Raw genomic sequence first — 20,304 nt, 5'->3', positions numbered from 1 at the left:
AATAAGAGAATTGTAACATAAAACATGCCTTGGATATTAGAGTTTTTCCTCCTTGGTGCACTGGATTGAACTTGCTAAAGCAAATCACACCTTAGAGTCTCTGCATTTCACATATACAAAGCATCACTTGTAAGACATGAAATAATGATAATGACAACTGAGGCAGTGACTACTATGTGCCAAGCATTGCTCAAGGCATTTTATGTAAATATTAGATAATTTAATTATGGTTGTATAAAGGAAATATCTAAGAAAGAACAGAGAGGAACTTGGAAGTAGCTAAGGAAATAATATGAATTTAACAACCTGTATTTCTCACAGGAACAGTGAATTAAGGACTATTGAATGACTGCTGATAAGTACCTTCATTGCCCTTAGTATGGTTGATAACATCTCAGAGCCAAGATACTTATTTTAGAACATGATAACTGCCTTTTTGTGCTAACAAAGTCTTGATCAACTATTACACAAGATACCCAGATACTAGATAATTTGATTCAGTAGACTTCAGAAATTGCTTTTCAGAGGCTGTGATAGTAGCATAAAATGATTTAATTTTTTCTGTTTAGATGAGTTCTATGCCAACATCATTGATATTATTATGAGATTTATAGGATGCTACCATTAACTCTTTGCACACCTATGCAGAAGATATTTTAAGTGGGCATTTATGTTACACCTCCCTCCTATATTATAGAAATAGTATGCGTGAGGAAATTACCCATCATTGAGAACTTAATTCTCTTCCATAATGGTTGTTAATTCACTCTAACGTTATGCAGCCAAGAACTATATAAAGAAGTCAAGAGTTCCCAACAATGACCAAGATTGGTGAGCATACCTTAGGCGCCAACATCAGGTGATAAAGGTGGTTGATAGACACAGGTTGCAATTTTCTGTAGTCTTGAATGTGGTGTAGAATGAACCAGATAACATTACTGACCTTATTGAAATACATTCAGATTTCCTTCTGTTAACATAATGATAATGTTTCAATTCAAAATGATTTTCTCTCCAGAGTGCTTCTATATAATCTATATGTTCTCTGTTTCTGTCTTCTTGGTCTTTTAAAAATTGATGTCATTTTTCTATTTTGGTTTCACTTTATATTTTAAATCTGCTTCTTCGGGCATTTTTGTTTCATTCTGGAGGACAATCTTTTTGGAATTCATAACCCATCACTGTTGTGATCCACCATCTGTCTCAAAAAACATAGAATCCATTTACATGGTTATTTAGGCTTTGAGGTTTGTGCAGTTTTATTATCTGTGATCACGTCATTTGTATGATGGAAAACAGTTTGTCTTTGACAGTTTTCTGATTCTTGTTGAAAATAAAACTTGGTTGCTGAATATCAAGTTTTATTAACATTTAAAGGAAATAAAATGAAAAAAGGAAACCTTTCTCTGATACTCAACTTTAACATTTTGTGAAAAATATCAAGTGTATTTAAATAAATGGTAGGTATTCAAATATTTTTGCTTATTGAGAAGTTAAAATTAAGCAACAATTATTTAAATCATGCTCTTAGAGACATATATATGAGTTTATTATTCTTTGTACCTATTTATAACTATCCTGAAATCAATCATTTTGGCTCTCTAATGTGTATTTTCACTAAAAAATGAAGTACATTATACTAATCTGCTAAAGGAATCTAGGATGAGAAAAGATTCAGAGGTGGAAATGCAAACTGTTGCCTTCTATGATGACAGTAGAATATGTCCTTGAGAATGTTCCTTAGCTGGAAAGGAGTTTGTGTAGAGCTACCTATATTGCTCACTGATTTCTTATTCACTCAAATACATTCTTTTTTTTTCTCCACGAGCATTGTTTGTTGAGGATAATAGAAACATCACAGCTCTCCTTCTGTACATTAATTTTCTCCCTTTCCTGGGAGATATGGTTTTCTTCCAGGCATTACTGAGACAAAACTCAAGGTACTGTTAGACAAACCAGTTGGGGTTAAGCCCTCTCATCAGAGAGGCATTGTAAAATTTGTATTATTTATGCAGTACCCCAAGGTAACTTGAATATGTGCTTTACAAGGAATAGAAATCATCTGACAGTAATAAAATCATGTTCTTCCAGAACAAACAATTTAAGGCCCTAGAGGTATTAGGGACAAGAAAGAGTACAATGCAAGTGATACTTTTTTGTAAACTCTGGAGGAAAGCAACATGCAGCTCACAACATGCAGCTAACATGCCTCCATAAAGGAAGCAAATATACTGGGTTTCTTTGCTGCAGGACTAGGAGCGTGTTGATGTGCATCAGTTGAGTCCTGCAGGGGAGGATGACGTGGGGTGTTGGCCTGAAGTTTTGAGAGCCTGAATTTGGTGGTTAATGATGCCAGAAGTGATGGGGAGTGGGGGGTCAGAGGAAGAGGGGGATGGGCTGTGGGATGGGGGCTGTGGGAAGGGTGTGGAAGAGTTATAGGCAGATGCAGAGTCGTGGGATCCTGGAAGGTGAAGAGAAGCCACAGCAGAGTGGGAGAAACATAGACTGAACAGCAGGAAAGGAAGATGGACTTGGCAGTAGCATTTGGCAAAGACTAGAGTTGAGAACTGATGAGAAAGAGGCCAGTGAAAAAGGTTTTGTGTAAATCAAGGCAGGATGTGATGAGTGTCTTGGCAGCAGAAAGAAATTAAAAACAGATTTAAGGGAAAAAATATTTTAAGTAAAGCTAGATATGAGGATATGCACGTACAGAGAACACGAACCCCACAGCCAAGTAAAACTCTTCTCCCCAACTTCCATGTCAAGTAGCATCTATTTTATCGAAGATCCTTCTTTGACCTTCAGTAGCACTGTTTTCTACCTACATCTCTTTTCCTATGGTTTCAATCTTTCCTTTGGATGCCTCTAATTATATATCTCCAATCTGAACAGATCCTTAGAGCTTTAATTTTGGTTTTCTGCTGAATGGATATTTCCTCATGGTTGCACAGCTATCCTCTCAGAATATATAAAATGGAAATTTCCTTTAATTATAAATAAATAGTACCCCCTCCATTATTCATGCTCAAAACCTCATCCTTATGTATGCAAGTAATCACCAAGGCCAGCAAGGTCTCCCCAGAATCCATTCTTTCCATCCCAGTTTGGGCTCACCTCTTCTTAACCATCATAGATGGTATCTCTGCCAGCTGCCTCTGGCTATTCAGTGCCCCAGAATACAGATTTTAACATTGGTGAAAACATTGTTTCCATTTTCTATGTGAAGAATTTTACTTAGTTTTCATTCAATGCTTCTTTTATTCTTTGACAGATTGATAGTGTTTTAGCTTTTTGTTGTTGTTTTTGATATAAACAAAAGACCCGACAAGAACAATTAGAGGAGGAAAAGTTCATTTGGGGGCTCATGGTTGAAGAGGTCTCAGTCTATAGATGGCCAACTCCATTTGACGGGCCTGAGGTAAGGCAGAAAATTATGGCCGAAGAGTGTGGTGGAGGAAAGCAGTTCAGCACATTATGCCAGAAATGAGAGAGCTATGTTCCACCAAGGACAAAATATAAGCCCCAAAGCCACACCCCTAGGAACGTATTTCGTCCAGCCATACCGTACCTTGCCTATAGTTACCACTCAATTAATCCCTATTGGCATTAATTTACTAATTAAGTTAAAACCCCGATAATCCAGTCATTACACCTCTAAACTTTCTTGCATTGTCTCACACATGAGCTTTTGGGGGATACCGCACATCTAAACCATAACACATAGTGTAGTAGCCCAAACTCAACTTGGGACTTTGTCTTTTTAGACCCTCGTGTATCTTAAGTTTCAACAAAATCAATCCAATTCCCCTTCAAGCATATGTGCTATGCCTGCATCTTTACTTTTATTTTTTCTTTATGTGGGAATTCTAATATTCTTTTTCCTTCTAACTCTCACTCTTCATTTCCTGTTGAATCTCAATCCTAGCCACATGTTATGAGGCAGCCACTCAGAAAACACTCAAGTTCGAATTAGCCAACTTAAGAATTTTTATTATCTGGCCAGAGTCTGTCCTTCACAGAGTCCAGTTCTCCCTATGGGAGAACAGCCCCAAATTGTCTGTAGCCAGAGTATTTAAGGAAGAAAACCATATTCTATGGAATCTGCAAGTTGCAAGCAAGCAGTATACAAGGACTGAGAAAGCAGTTAGCAGAGCAAAAGCAGACAACCACATCCTGGGTTAGAGCACATTTGTGGGTCTACATCCTGGGTTCGAATACCTCCATGGGCATATAAAGTACAGAAAAACAATTTTTTTAACATCTTAAAAATATATGTCAGTTTCACACAGGAGTCATTAAAATGGAGTCACTGGCTATACCAAGCTATATTGATTTAACCTTATTAATCTCTATTAACCTACTAGCCTATATTTATCTATAACTATACTGGCCTACTGACTTATACTTATCACCTCACATTGTTTTATATCTTATTTCCTGTAGCTTATATTCTATGTCTTACAGTTATATGATTATCCTGCTATTTCTTATGCTTACTTCTAACTTATTACTAGGGCAGTTTAACATTACTCATCTCATAGTACTTATTTCTATTATCCTAATTTACTTATTCTGCTTATTAATATATCTATAATCTACATCGATTAGAATCAGATTATAACACATGCTTCAAGGTATTTCTTCATGAAGTTTCCCTTTTACCACTGTACAGACGAAGCCACTACACTAAGGAGACCAAAGTATTTAGAGACTCATATAAGACAGAGACTTATTTTCTACTGTGTAATGGTCTACAGGTAGGCAGGCAGACTGGGATAGGTAGGCTACTCTTATTTAAGAGAGAACTCAGATCATCTATCCTGACACTCTGTTTTCGTGGTGAGAACACGGATATTGGCAAAATGTGCAGGTCCACATTTCACTGCTGTAAGGCAAAAGAGAAAGCTGAGAACAAAGCAGCTTTCTCCAAAGGGTACAACTTGAAAGTTATGCTTGGCCCAAAGCATGTCTGGTTGGGCAGTATGTACATGCCCACACCTACATGCCAGGGAGCTGAGAAGTCTTAATACTGAAAGGAAGAAGGGGAAATTCTGGTATTGGGGATGGAGGAGGAATTGGCACTCTGTTCCCCAATCACCAAACCCCCCAGCAATCTCTACTGCCCTTAATCTTCTCCACTGGTTTCTCACATTGCATTTATGTTTCTTTGCTTATGTTTCCACCTAAAATATAAACTCCTTGACTCCAACTGCACCAAGCTCAATACCTGGCATATAGTGGATGTATAAATATTATGATCCTCACAAATGATGATGATGGTGCTTTTAGATTTGAATATGGTTGGAATTTGTAGCACAAACTGTATGAGCAAGAAGAACTGAATGGTACATGAAGACTTGGTGGGAGGAGTGTTACAAACTCTGAGACAGCTGAAGAGTTGGATGTGCTATTGCTTGAACACATATTAAATTTTTAACCTAAAAAGTGCTTTGACAAACCTTTCTAGTGCCATAAGAGATATGCCCAAGTATAATCAACAGACCTGAGGAGTTTATATGCTTGGCTAATGATTTCATTGAATCTTTACCATGTCTGCGTGAGGTCAGTACTAGCCTTCTTCTGAAGATGGGGAAACAGATTTGGAGGTGAATTGAACAACTCACCCTCACAATATTATGTGAGTAGTGGGCAGTATATTTTAACCCTGATTTTCTGACTTTAAACTCTTACCTAACACAAGCCCTTCTTATCCAACACAATGTAGGAGGATGCTACATTTAAGATGGCAATAAAATGAATAAAAATTTTGAACTTAAGTAAGGGTGATGTTTTGAAATGAGAAGACAGAATTTAAAAGGCAAATACATTGAACCCAATGAGATTGTGTGCCAAATGTGCAGCTAAGGTTAGAAATTGGGTGAGAGACCTAATGAAAGCCATTCTGTAGCATTTTAATGAAAATGAAGTAAAACCCCCTCATTACTTCAAAAGTCTGAAGGTCATGGCTCTGGATGCTGTATTGCTACAGACACACTGTCTGCTGGCTATGTTGACACTCTCAGCTCTCTGAATAGTAACAATGAGCAGTGTGAGGTGACCATGGAAGCAGGAGGAGGGTGGGAGGATATCACAAAAAAGAAAGAAGGGATTATGTGAATAGTCAGGGGTCTGTGACCCTTGCTGTGAGGGACTAGGTTGGGATGCAAAACCCCACAGAGAAAGGTCAGGGTGTATGTGGAAGGAGTTATGTAAATACAAAGAAAGGACCTTTTCAACAAGGGAAATGGAACCTAGGAGCATGAGAAAATAACTTACTACTGATGGCTAAGATGTCACTTACGTCATTAATAAACACAATCACATGAATGAAATTGGCAAAACCAGCTCCAAGCTCATTTCATTAAAAAAGTAAAAGAAACATGAGGTACAGAAATAATTGCTTATTTATTTAAGTTTTTACAAAGATTTACTGTCAATAGACAATTCATTAAACATGTAAGTGTGCTGTACCTTTGAAAATATTACAAGATAAAATATCAATTACAACATACAAATGTTACTAATATAGAAAAATTATGTATTTGAGAAATAAAATTACAATTTAAAAAATCCATACAAATAAATAGTACTATAATGGTCTTTAGACTAACATTTCTAAATGAGTCTCCATCTATAAATAACAATAATGTTACAATTAGTCTAAAGACCATTATAGTACTATTTATTGGTATCCATTTTCTAAATTTGACAAAGATGTCTCACAAAGATATATATATTAAAGAGTATGGGAAAAGATTTTAATTTTTCTTATTATTTTTACTTGTTTCTTCGGTTTAGTCAGATAAAATATTCTTTTTTAAATGGGTTGTTTTTATTATACATGACAGTAGAATTCATTTTTATATAATCATACAAGTGTGGTTGGAATATATCTTATTCTAGTTAAGACCCTATTCTTATGGATGTAATTATTCATGATGATGGGATTCATATAAGTACATAGGAAAACTATTTGGTTTCATTCCACTGTCTTTGATTGCTTAATAATTTAAAGGCTTTGGGCAAAATAGAGAGGTCAGATGAGGCTGGGTGACAAAAGGTTTTCAAGATAACAATTTTAAACAAAAGACTTTGGTTTCAAGTGGTGCTGATTTCCCTTTGAAAGCAACTGGGTCCCAATTCCTCTGCTGTGTTGGTCGAACCAAAAAACTCTGACCACTCTATGATCAAGCAGGGTTTACAGCATGCTTTAATGTTTGTGTTAAGGGAAAAAATGCCCTTATGCTATTAAATTATTATTTTATTGATATAACTCCATAATGTCATCACAAATTCAACATTCTCTCCCACGGAGGTTTTTCTTTCCAGAAAGGAGAATACTGGGAGAAGTACACCATCATTTTATTTAAATCTGATATACAGGATCAACTATTTTTTTTATTTCAACAATGGTGATGATAACATTTATGGTAATGTCAATAATGTATTATTTCTACCTCATTTTGCAAGGTGCTAACCCCGCACACACCCCCTCTAAGATCTTCGAGAGGTTGGGAATAAAATTCTCAAACTTCTGTTAGAGTTTTATTTTAGAGAAAATTGTCCCCTCCCCCTTTGTATTGGGAAAACATCTATTTTAGTTTTATGACTAAACAAAAATAAAGCCCAAAATTTGTGAAGTGGTAAGTATAAGAGGCAATGAGCTTCATAGCTCAGTCACAAATTTGTTCCCTTCTGAGAAGAGCTATATCCTAGCAGAAGCAGTTCTGAGCCGGGGTGGGGGGGTGGAAGAGAGGAGACTCTGAGGGTTGTGACAGGGCTTGGACCAGTAGTAGAGATAAGATCAGGCTGGAGCTGGCATTGGGAAGAAGAAAATGACCTGTATAGAGAGACACCATATGGAACCCTGTAGGGCATAAGATGGGGACCATGGTCTAGCCTCATATAATTTTTAAAAAACTTTTCTATACTTGAATTCCCTTTTGTGATTCCTAGGTTGACAGTAAGAATTGGGTCAATATAACTGTCTGGTTTTGTCTAGGCTTTGGAGTATTGGAATATATTTCATCCATGCTTGTATGATTATATAAAAATATAAAAAAAAATTTTAAACAAAAATTATATGAATTTTCTCTAAAAATAATATTCTGTGTTCACACTTAAAGGAAGTGGTGAGAGCAAGAGGGCAGCAGTATGAGGAGACAGGGGAGCAGGCGAGGGGCCAGAAGGAGATAGGGGACAGCCAGGACAACTTATGGAACTTGTAAGCATTCTTTGTGGGTTCCAGAAATAATCAATGAGGGAAGCCTTGTCAAGAGCTGGAATCCTCTAATCAAGTGGTTGGGGAGTTTGAGGCAAAGCTGTGCAGGCCTTGAAAAGAAGTACCATCAGTGAAATAGGGAAGAGTGACAGCTCAGTTAAAATTTTGATTAAAAAAATGTCAGACTTTGCCTTTCTGTCAAAACTTCACATATCAATATCAGCCCCAATGGAATAAATATTAATAATTCTTTGTTACTGCTGATTGGTTCACACATTTCTTCAGATAGTTCATCCTTCATCCTTTTCCTTTATTCTTTTCTGTCTAAACAAAGGATCTCACTCAGGCTTTGGCTGGAGTCAGACTGTCATCTCCTCCTCTGCAACGTGAAGTATCTTTTCCTGGAACTGGTGGATTTCCTTTGGTCACTGCAGACACTTGGAAGGCTACAACCTCTGAGGTCAAGTTACCTCTTCACCCTAATCCCTAATCCAATATAAACACTGAGCTTTCCTTTGCTGTGGCTCCCCTATTCAAGAGGGCAAGCAGAGATTTATAATCCGGGGGAAGTTGCATAGGAAAGTACTATAACCTTTTTAATAGTTTGCTATATTGTGCTGGCACGCTGATGATGTGGCTGTAAATGAGAGTTTTCTCCTTGATGCCCATTTCATGTCAGGAAGCCCCAGGACTGTGGATGACCTCAATTTTGGGGCATGGAATATTCCAAAGTATGAGATTGGTTCAGGAGTAAGCACATAAAGTTTGAAAAACTTCTGGGAAATATATTTTCTTTATCTCAGGAAAGAATCCAGCTATCCCCTGTAATTGTCCTGCACAGATATGAAATGCTATGGTCACCTCGATTTTACTTAAGGATGAGGCTAACATGGTATATTCAGAAACAAGAAATCAAAGAACAAAGAAAGTGGATCCACTAAGTTATGCCAATCCTCAATCTTCCCTGCTTCTGAACTATCATTTATTCTAACCACTGCCAGCACATTTCCTTGCTGTTTAAACATATTCCATTACTTACATAGATTTAACCATCCTAGCTTGCAGTACAGTTTCTTGTTCTTCCTCAACCAGACATGCATTGGTTTCACCTCGGTAGTATATTCACTTAGAAACATGTCAAAACAGTTTGTATAACCACAGTGGCAACAAACTTAGAGTTTATCTTGGATGGCTTGGACTGTAATATGGACACTGAAATATCCCAGAGAATTTTTTTTTCTTTTCATTATGACAACAACAAACCAAGTAATCATACATTAAAGATTTCTTTGGTTCTACCTCTGTAAGTCTAGAAATAACTGTGATTATTCTAAGAAAAGTAATATTTCCAGAACCAAGGATATCATATTAAAGTACAAAGCAATGACTGAATGTAGTTCTTGTTTTCCTTCTGGAAATGTTCAATGCAGAGATGGTGTACAATGGAGATATCTGGGGATTGTAGAATGGATGAAGAGTAGCAGGAGGGACCACATATGACTAGAATAAAACTTCATAACTCTTCTGTGATCATTCCAATAAGTTCTTTTCCATTACAACCTAACTTTTCATTGAGGGATAATTTTATACTGAAATAATTTATTTTAAAATAAAATTGATATTTTCAATTATAAAAAGAAAAAAAAAACCTCTCTCATAGTTTTATCCCTAAATTTTTGAACCAACGAATTATATTGCTACATTTATTTATTAGTTCTTTTGCTCAATAGCTACCCCTTAAGCATCACTTGCTTTCCATTTTGTCATACACTAGGGGGTCAAGAGGAGATAGGAACAGAGGACAAGGGGATAAATAAAGACATTCAAAGTCTTTGAGGAGCTCCTAGCTTTTACACACAGACACACACAAAACACAATTACTTAGAAGCCAATGCAGGCAATAATATTGTTAAGAACCCAAAGATGAAAGTGTAACTATTCTGCAAAATAGTTTATGCTCATATGTTAATACTTTATAAGTGTTCACTCTCCCAAGGATATGTATCTGTAAGAATTTCCTGGATATCATGTTTTAGTTCTCGGCAATTTCAGATAGTGAATAACTTTGAAGAAAACAACCCTCAAATAATATGATGCAGAGAGCTGCTTTCTCTGTCCAAGTATACTTAAGACTAGACAAAGACATTTGCATTTATTTTTAGCCTATGGATATAATCATGGTTTGAATTAGGCTTTTATTAACAGATGTTATCTGCTAAAATGGAGTTTCCTACTGCAAAACTTTTCTCAACCTTTGGATAAATTTGGAGGACACAATCATTTCTTCAGATTACTCAAGCACCAGTCATTACATTAAGACTGCACCGTTGTATTCAGACACAGCGGTTCTAAAAGTATTAATTCTGCTTCAAAGGTTTCTGACATATTCAGGAAATAGCTCAGAATATTTAGTTCATATTTATGCATGTGGTTTGGAATTCTCTTTGACAGGTTGAAATGTCTTCAAGCTCTATTATCATGAACACAAGTGACTGTTAGAATGGAATTTACAGGGCAAGGATTATTATATGTCTAGCTTTGGGATTATTTTTATCTAAGAAATTTGCACAGCTTTCCCTTCCATGATTAGCAGTGGACATAAAGCAATAGTGTTCTGGAGAGGAATTAGCATATCTCTTGGTAACATCTTGTAATGGTAACTGGCATTTGGGCAATTGATTCATCAATAAGTGATTTGTGGGAATTTCACCCTGGAGAAGTAGTCAGAGCCATCATTCACCAGTCACAATTTCAAGCCTTTTTAGACGATTGCATGCTGTTATTGAATTTTCAATTCTAGCCCAGGATTTTTATAGTGAAAATGAAAGCTCACAAAAGGAATGGAAAAGGAAAGCTCAGGATAACCCAGGAATACTTTCATGGGAGTGCTGAAATTACCTTCTTTGTGACTGAGCTCACAGTCTTGCATCCTTCTTGGTTTCTGTAAAATTAAGTATAAGCAGAGAGGAAGCCTTAATGAGGATGGGATCTAATCTGATGATGTATTTCCTAGTTTTTTCTAATGGATGTGCTTTTCAGATTCTTAATGATACTGGGCGTATCCAAAACTAACTTCAATAACAAAACCACACAGAGGATGCTGTTAAAGGTAGTCCACTTCCCTCATAAGAATTCTGACACAAAGCCGTGTCCATTCTGTTAGGTCATTAGTGAAGATGGTCTCGTAACTTGTAGCCACATAAAACACACTTGTCTGATTTTCAGACCAGTGCTTCCCAGCTTCCAATGTCTAGTTCAAATCATCTCAAGAAACAAGTCACACTGGAGCCATTTATGTCAAGTTCAGCATCTCAAGTCAGGTTGTCTTTGAGAATCCCTGCTGTGCTGTTAGAGTGGCTATCTGTGTCCCTAGGGAACTCAATTTTATTAACAGTTGTCCTCTTTCTCATCAATCTTTTGACATAGAGACCAAAGAAAACCAGGAATTTATCTGAAAAATTGGGGAATACAAATCAAAGAATGTCTCCACTTGGCACTGAGCGGAGCCCACGAGAAGACTCATGCTGCTCAAAGTTGGCTTTAGATTTGAGCAAAGACTTAGAAGTAGTGAAGAAAAATCTACTGGAAGAGTCACAGACACCACTGTTCATGGTTTACACACACTTGGAGAGAGTCTACCAAAGGACAGGGGACCTAAGATGTGCGTCCTGGTCCTTGCTACTCTCTTTCCTTATGCTCTCTATGTCCTAGTCCAATATTGTCACACTCTTGGTGCTTCCTAGGATATAAAAATAAAATTGTCTTTCAGAATCTTATGTTTTTGCTTCAAGATGATCCATGTTCTCTCCTTTTTACCTGGTCAAATTTCACTTGGCACTAATGTTGGAGTTACCTCTACTCTACTTCAATGCTCTTTTCTTCTTGCCTTCTGCAGAATTTTTTACCCAAAGTTACTATGCAAATAAATTATTTTCTGAGCCCCTTCATCCTTTCTGCAAAGCTTTGGCTAAGGATATTATCCATTGACCCACTCGCTGCCTCTTAGTCAATGTCTAGGAACAAAATTTTTTCTCTGTATGACAGGAAGATCAACTTTATCTCTTATGAAGATTTGGTATGCCTTTTTATTCCAACTATTATATTTCCTTCTTTGTCTTTGCTGCTGGGAAACTTAAAGATAGATTTTATATTCTTTCTCAGCCATGGTAGAGGCTTTTGTATTTGCTTTGCACCTCGTAGCCCAGGACTCTCTTTTGGTTTCCATTTTGTCAGTTTTTTGTAGTTAACATTTTTGTGACCAGCTCAAATTATTTTTAGAAATAGGTGGGACATAAACAAAGAAAAGACCAAAGTGTCATATCAGAATGATGCTTGGGAAAAGTGTTTCTGTGAATAGGCTTGAGAATTAGTGGACAGCCAAGTAGACAGCCTCCCTGGGACCTGTCTTCATTCACCCACTCACAGAGTTTTGAGTACTAGGGAAGAATGAGAATAGCTCTTAAATTATTTTCCTTTTTAAAAAAATCCTCTTAATCAGCTTTTGGGTACAAACTAAATATCTGTCTCCGTTGGATCCAGCTCTGTGACTTGGCACCAAAGGAAGGAGAAGAGATCTAATGTGGGAGACTGTGTCGGTCCAGGGATTTCACAGAGTGGCCCCACACTGAAGTGTCCCTGGGTGAGCCATTAGCCCATGGAGAGGGAAATGTTTAGGTTGCAAAATTCTTCTTGCCTTAAATTCAGTGGCAAGGACTGAGTCAGATGGGAGACACAGGAGAAAGGTAGAATGGATAGAGGAAAAGCTCAATGGTTCCACTCTGGAGACAAGTTAACGACAAGGAAGCAAGCCTGATGGGATGGGACATTTAGTCTGTGCCTGCGTTTTCCTTGAAGTTCTCTGATGCTAATGACGAACAACTATGTATGGTCAGTGACACATACATGGTCCAGTCTACTCGCATCCACGTGTCTCTGCATCACCATTTTTTCTTTTTTATTTGTTCTTTTTAGACATACATGATAGTAGAGTATATTTTGGCATATTATACACACATGGAGTATAACTTATTCTAATTAAGATCTCATTCTCATGGTTGTACATGATGTGGAGTTTCACTGGTTGCGTATTCACATATGAACATAGGAAAGTTATGTCTGATTCATTCTACTGTCTTTCCCTATTCCTATTTTTCCTCCCTTCCCTTCATTCCCCTTTGTCTACTCCACTGAATTTCTATTCTTCCCTTTTCACCCTTGTCATGTGTTAGCATCTATATATCTGAGAAAACATTTCATCTTTGGTTTTTTGAAATTGGCTTATTTCATTTAGCATGATAGTCTCAGATTCATCCATTTACCAGTAAAATTCATAAGCTTATTCTTTTTATGGCTGATTAATATTCCATTTTGTATATATATCACATTTTCTTTAGCCATTCATCTTTTGGAGGGCACTTAGGTTTGTTGCATAGCTTAGCTTTTGTGCATCACCATTTCTAGCAAGAGCTCTACTCTGAGCATGAAGAAAAACAAAAGCAGGTAGATTCTTGGGTCCAAGCATTTTCCACTGTACTTTTGAGGTCCCAGGTTAAACAGACCACAGCCTTCACACACTATTTTGGCCACTATACTTCCTCTTTATCAACCATCTTCAACCCCTGCCAGGATATTCTGGGGACTCTTTTTCTTTTTCAGGTGTTAGGGTCACAGGCAAAAAGGGAAATGGAAACAGGAAAAGGAGCCCCATTTCTAGTAATGGTGAAAAATTAGGCATGAAGTCTTCAAATGACTGTAACCTTCTGAAAATGCCAAATGCTTCTCAGAAAAATGGGTGTAAAATTCAAAAACTATTTAATTTTTCCTTAATAACTTTCCCTACTAAGACAATGTTAAAACAAACAGTCTTAAAACAGGGGACTCCCCATCCACGAATGCCATTGACACTATAGCAGCTTTCATTCTCCTGTCACCACCAAGGACAACCTGCCAACTACCTTAAGCTTCGGTTTTCCATTTCAAGTTCTTGTTTCCATAGATGTTCCATTACTCAGTGTGTCCATTTCTAATCCTGGAGCAGAGGTCCCACCAGATCCCCTGCCAAGAGGTGACCATGCTAACCCCCATTTCTATGGGGGTGATGACGGTTCCCTGAAGGCTTCTATTTCTGATATATCTATCCTTCCTCTGCCCCTGTGTTGGAGTCCGTCTCTACCTCCAGTTGTATCCTGCCATGTCTACAGAAGCTGCTGCATTTCTCATCAGAGGACCACTAAGTTGTTTTCATTTGGCCCCATGGGGCACCTGGAAATCTCCTCTGCTCTTTTCCCTCTTTTCATTTCCTTGGAATCCATTAGTATTTCAATGAGTTATTTCCAAAACATTCCAGGTAGAAAAATCCCTATAAGGCATTTATTATCTCAACAGTTACACCTGTTTTGTTTTTTTTAAAAAGTTTCCTGTGATATCTGAATTAGAAAAAAAAAATCCAAACTAAAAATTTACATAACTGTTCATTTCCTTAAATTGGATTAATGTTTACTTTGGATAAAAGCAGACAGGAATATCTTCAAAATGCAACATACTGTAACTTAATTGGATACCCAGAAGACAACCCTCTGTCTTATTCCCCTCTCTAACTCTACCAAGGGGAGGAACATAAGGGGAAAAGCTAGAGAAAAAAGTAACAGGTCCTAATTATATAGAAAGCAGGATGGGAGTCATCTTCAAATTGGGTATTGCTAACTATTCGGTCTCCACTGGTGAGGGTTTTTTTTTTTTGTTTTGTTTTATGCATTGCTTCTTGACATTTTTGCCCATTACAACTGCAAAGAGTAGGAATGAGGCATCCACACAGGACTGCTCAAAAAATGCCACTGTGGCTTCATCTGAAGGGGAAAATACAGATAGTGGAAAAAATTATTCTTTGAGTCATAAAACATTTTGGTGGAGGTTTTTAGGGCAAATCTCTGAGTCTTCCTCAGTTAGTTTATTTGTTTTTCCTCGAGATAACCTGGGAAGTATCACAGTAGGTTATACTCTGGGTTAGAATACAGACTTCAGTGGAATTTGTTTGGATATTAAATAAAACTGAAATGTTAAAAAAAAAAAGACCTGACAGGAAGAGTAAGAAATAAACATTGAATTCTTAAGTATATATTTGCACAGTGTGATTCTAGCAACATGATGGATGATTAGACAAACCTGATTTCTTTTTAATATTGAATAACATTTTCCCCCAGGCATTTGTATGATTTTGTTCTGTCTTGTATAAAGTTTTCCAGTTATATAGCATGCAAAACTGTAATTAAATACACACAGAGACAGTTTGATGGACTCAAAATCTGCTGTCCTTAAGTTGTTGCATTGAACATGACAAGTCATTGTTGCAAATACCCTGGCTTTATAAACATGAGATTCATTCACTGCATATTCAGTTTTGATTAAGATCCTTCTAGTCCTGAAGTAATATAGTTAGCCCACACTAGTGTCACTGACAACATACATTTATGACATATTATGGTACTCAGGAGGATATCAGAAATTTGTGAAATATGAGCTCTGTATCTTTTTTACTTATTATTTATGACAGCCTTAGAATATTTAAAATTTGCCAAGAAAATAACTTCTCAGTTTGTCCCCCCTTGTATAATCACTGGGGTGGATAATTGGACTGGCAATCATCTGGGGGTTTCCAACCCCACAGAAAAATCAGACATAGTCTGGCTATGGCAGTTAGTGACACCAGGTACAGAAGAGATGGAAAGTTAGGAATGGAGAAGAAAACTTGCTTAGTACAATGGGAATGTGCCTGTTCGCTACTACTATTTTTATATGTCATTCCTACTAATTTCTTCTTAGCAAAGAACATGAATATAAAGTTTTTGACTCTATGTAGGATGAACTGTACATTTTCTGCCGAGAATGGCAAATATATTTATTCAATTCTAAGATGTTCACCAATTTTGTTAGATTTCACAGAAAATGTTAGAAATATTACATTAGGTGGGCATGGTGGCACATCCTATAACCCCAGCAACAGGGGAGGCTGAAACAGAAGAATCGAAAATTCAAGACCAGCCTCAGCAATTTAGGGAGACCCAAAGCAATTTAGCAAGGCCCTGTTTTAAGCACCCTGGGTTCAATCCCCAGGTACTGAGAGAGAGAGAGAGAGAGAATGCTAAAGACTTTTCTAAAAAATTAAAAGTATCACAATAAATGAAACAAACATATGAATTGTAAGGTATACCTCTATTTCAGAAATGTTGAAATGTGGGGAAAAGATTTTTAAAATTAAATTAATTCAGTCCCCTGCATTGTGCATTGATGCGAAAATATAAGAAACATGAAATCTATTTGAGTAGCTAAGATATGAAAAATGAATCAATTAAGAAAACAAAGACTCATCATTCAACCAGATTTTTGGTAAAATGGATGTTTATAACTTTAATTTCAGATTTCAGAGAGTGGATTTTCTACAGGTTATATATTACTGAAACTGTGATGAATAATGAAAATAAAAAGAATTTTAGGAGGGCCTGAAAAAACAAGAGATAAGGGAAGATATTTACATCAGAAAAGGTAAATCAAGAAAGATCACGGAAGTGTCTTTCTTACTTATCTGCTTATATATTCCTTGAATTTAAATTCAGAGTCCTTTCAACACAAAACTTTAGAGAAAATATTCCCTTCAATCTCCCACTTAAACAAAAAAAAAACTTTAGTTCCTTAAAGTCACATAGTGAGTGTAATACAATCTGCAAAATAATTTTGATCCTCATGCAATCATTAAGATACAGAAAATAGGGCTTTAAAGGGGCATATTGAACAATTAGAGCTCAGTACACTCTCGCCTCTCTTTCTCCCTCCCTCCCTGTGTCTGAAAACTGATTAATCTTTAAGGCTTTCTGACGGTTCATAATAAGTGTAGGTCTACATATGTTCCTTTGGGACTGGGCCATCTGGGAATCTCACATATGTTCTTGGGATACTGTATCTCAGCTGTAGTCTAAAGTATTTCTGTTTCTCTATAACCTACATTTTAAAGTTATAATTGCTAAACTATTCAGCATATTGCCTAGTGGTTTTGAAAATGCATTTGGCAAAGCAACCAGGTGGCTGGGTAAGGTTGGGAACCACGATGCTGCCAAATTAACTCAATTTAAACTTAAAAAAAAAAAAAGCAGTGAAACTTCAGTGTTATGTTTTAGAAGTAATTTTTGAGATTTTTCTGGTTTAGACCGTTCACAGTCCATCTCCTACAATCTCCCCAGGTTCCTACAACCATTAACCTACTTTCCATAGGACTGGTTGGGGAAGCCATCTGAACCTCAAGTTTTCTCTACAGGAAGGTTTTTAAACTATGAATTCAAGTTATTCAATATGTAGAGAGTTATTCAAGTTACCTGTTTCTTCAGTGAGCTTTTGTAGCTCATGTAATTTAAGTATTTGTTTATTTCAGAAGTCTTGATTTCATGGACACAAGAGTGTTTATAACATCTTATTATTCTTTTAATGTCTTTATAATCTTTAGTGACGTCCCTCCTTGATTCCTGACATTAGTAATTTCTCTATCCCTCTATCCCGCCTCCTTCCCTCTCCCCCTTTCAATTATAACTGGAGGATTAGCAATTTCTGTTATCTTTCCAAAGATCTATCTTCTATCTTCGCTGACTTCCTGTATTACTTTTTGGTTTTCTATTCACCGATTTTTTTCTAGCCTTTATTATATTCTTCCTTCTGCTTACAATGGGGTTAATTTGCTCTTTTCATTTTAGTTTTGGAGGATGTTTATTTCATTGAGCTTGGTCTGTCTTCTTTTCTAATGTAAGAATTTAATAGTATACATTTATTTCTGAGCACTGTTTTATCTATATTCCATGAACTTTAATACATTTGTTTTTAATTTTTATTCAATTAAACAATATTTTAAAATTCTTTTCTTATGTTTTCCTTGACCTAAGAGTTATTTAGAAGTATGTGGCTTAATTTCCAAACATTTGGGGTATTTTAAAGGTATTTTCTGTTATTAATTTTTAGTTTAATTTTATTATGGTCACAAAACATACATACATATTGACCTACATTCCAATACATTTGAAATTACTGAAACTTGTATTATTCCCCAGAATATGTTCTATCTTGGTGAGTATTCCACATACACTTGAGAAGAATCTATACATTTCTATTTTCAGGTAGAGTAGAAATTCTTAAGAAAATTTGGGTTAGCAAATCAAATCTAGGAATTATACAAAGGAATCAACATCATGAGAAATCCATATCCCAGGAATGCAAAGTTGTTTTAATATTCAAAAATCAAAGACTAAGTCAGGTTCATTGATAGTTTTTTGAGGTCTTTTGTAATTATAATAAAATTTCTGTCTGCCTATTCTATACATTCTGAGAATGGAGTGTTAAAATGTCTAATTTTGTTGGTAAAGTTTTCTGTTATATAAGTTTCTTGTTATTAGGTTTATACTTAGTTAAGATTGTTATATTCTATTTTTTTCTCTTTCTCTTCGTCTTTTTTTTCTCTCTCCCTGTTACTGGAGATTGAACACAGAGGTACTCTACCACTGAGTTACACCCCGAGTTCTTTTTTCCTTTATTTCTTTTATTTTTTAATAAGTTGGTCAGGCTAGTCTCAAATTTCTGATCCTTTGCCTCAGTCACCCCAGTTGCTTGAACTACAACTAATTACCATGGCTTTAGGCAAAGATTGCTATATTCTTTTGGTGAATAGACACCTTAATCATTATGAAATATCTTTAACTCAGTTATAAGTCTTTTTCTTGAAATCTAATTTGGATGATATCAATATAGTCATTTCTACTTTGCTTTGATTAGTGTCTTTATGGTTTTCCTTTTCTATCCTTTTATATTGATTCTATATCTATCTTTATAAGTTGACTTCTTATAGAAAACCCATAGCTGTGCCTTATTTTTATCTAATGTTATGATCTCTGACTTTTAATTGAAGTTTAAATCAATTACCTTAATTTAATCAGAGTTTTATTCCATTTAAATTTAATATAATTATTTTATGGTTGGGTTTGTATCTACCATATTGCTATTGTTTTTTTTTTTTTTAACCTAATAAGTCTTTAATTTCCTGGGTATTTTTGGATCAAGTAAACACTTTTTCTTATGATTTTATTTTACTTTCTTTTTTTTCCCATTTAGAACTCTTATTCAATTTAATCAAAGTAAGCCTTTTAAACATATATAAAGAATAAAACAAGCAGACTTGAGTTTAAAATTAGAAACCATAATAATAACCTCTGAAGGATAAGACTCAATGGTTCATGGTCAAATAAAGTTTAAGCAACATCTTATTATATAAGCAGGGCTTTCATTTCACTTTTAAACTTGTGTTCGTCAGCCATTCATCAATGAGACCAAAATACCTGATTAGAACAAGTTAGAGAAGGAAAAGTGTATTGGGGGGCTCATGATTTGATTGTTTCAGCCTATGGTTGTCTGATTGTATTGCTGTGGACCTGAGGTGAGACAGAGCATTATGGCATAAAGCCAGGGTGGAAGAAAGCTGGTCTGCTCAGGCAGCCAGGAAAGAGAGAGAGAAAGAGAGAGAGAGAGAGAGAGAGAGAGAGAGAGAGAGAGAAAGGAAGAAGAAGAAGGAGGAGGAGGAGGAGGAGGAGGAGGAAAGAGAAGAGAAGAGAGAGTGTACTCTCTCGTGCTTGCATGCACAAGGAGCCAAGGACAAATGTAGTCCACAAGGTAATACCTCTAGTGACCTGCTTCCTCCAGCTACACCCTATTTGCTTATAGTTACCACTCAGCAATCCATTCAAATTATTAATCCATCAAATGGATCAATCCAGTGATTAGGTTACTGTTCTCATAATCTAATCATTTCACCTCTGTACCTGCATTGTCATATGAGCTTTTCAGGGGGCAAAGGGCGGGTGTTATCTCATAGCCAATCCATAACATTCTGTTCCCATCTTCAACCAGAGGCCCATCTCACAATGTGAAATATATTTAGTCCATCTCCAAGAGTCCCCACAGTCTTAACCAGTTCTAGCATTTCCCAAAAGTCCAAGTCCAAAATCTCATCTCAGATACAAGGCAAACTCTTAGCTGTAAGCCCCTGTAAAGATCAAATT

Source organism: Marmota flaviventris, chromosome 6 (assembly GCF_047511675.1).
Source record: "Marmota flaviventris isolate mMarFla1 chromosome 6, mMarFla1.hap1, whole genome shotgun sequence".
NCBI classification, from domain to species: Eukaryota; Metazoa; Chordata; class Mammalia; order Rodentia; family Sciuridae; genus Marmota; species Marmota flaviventris.
The sequence above is the reverse complement of the archived record's forward strand: the minus strand, read 5'-3'. Positions refer to the sequence as shown.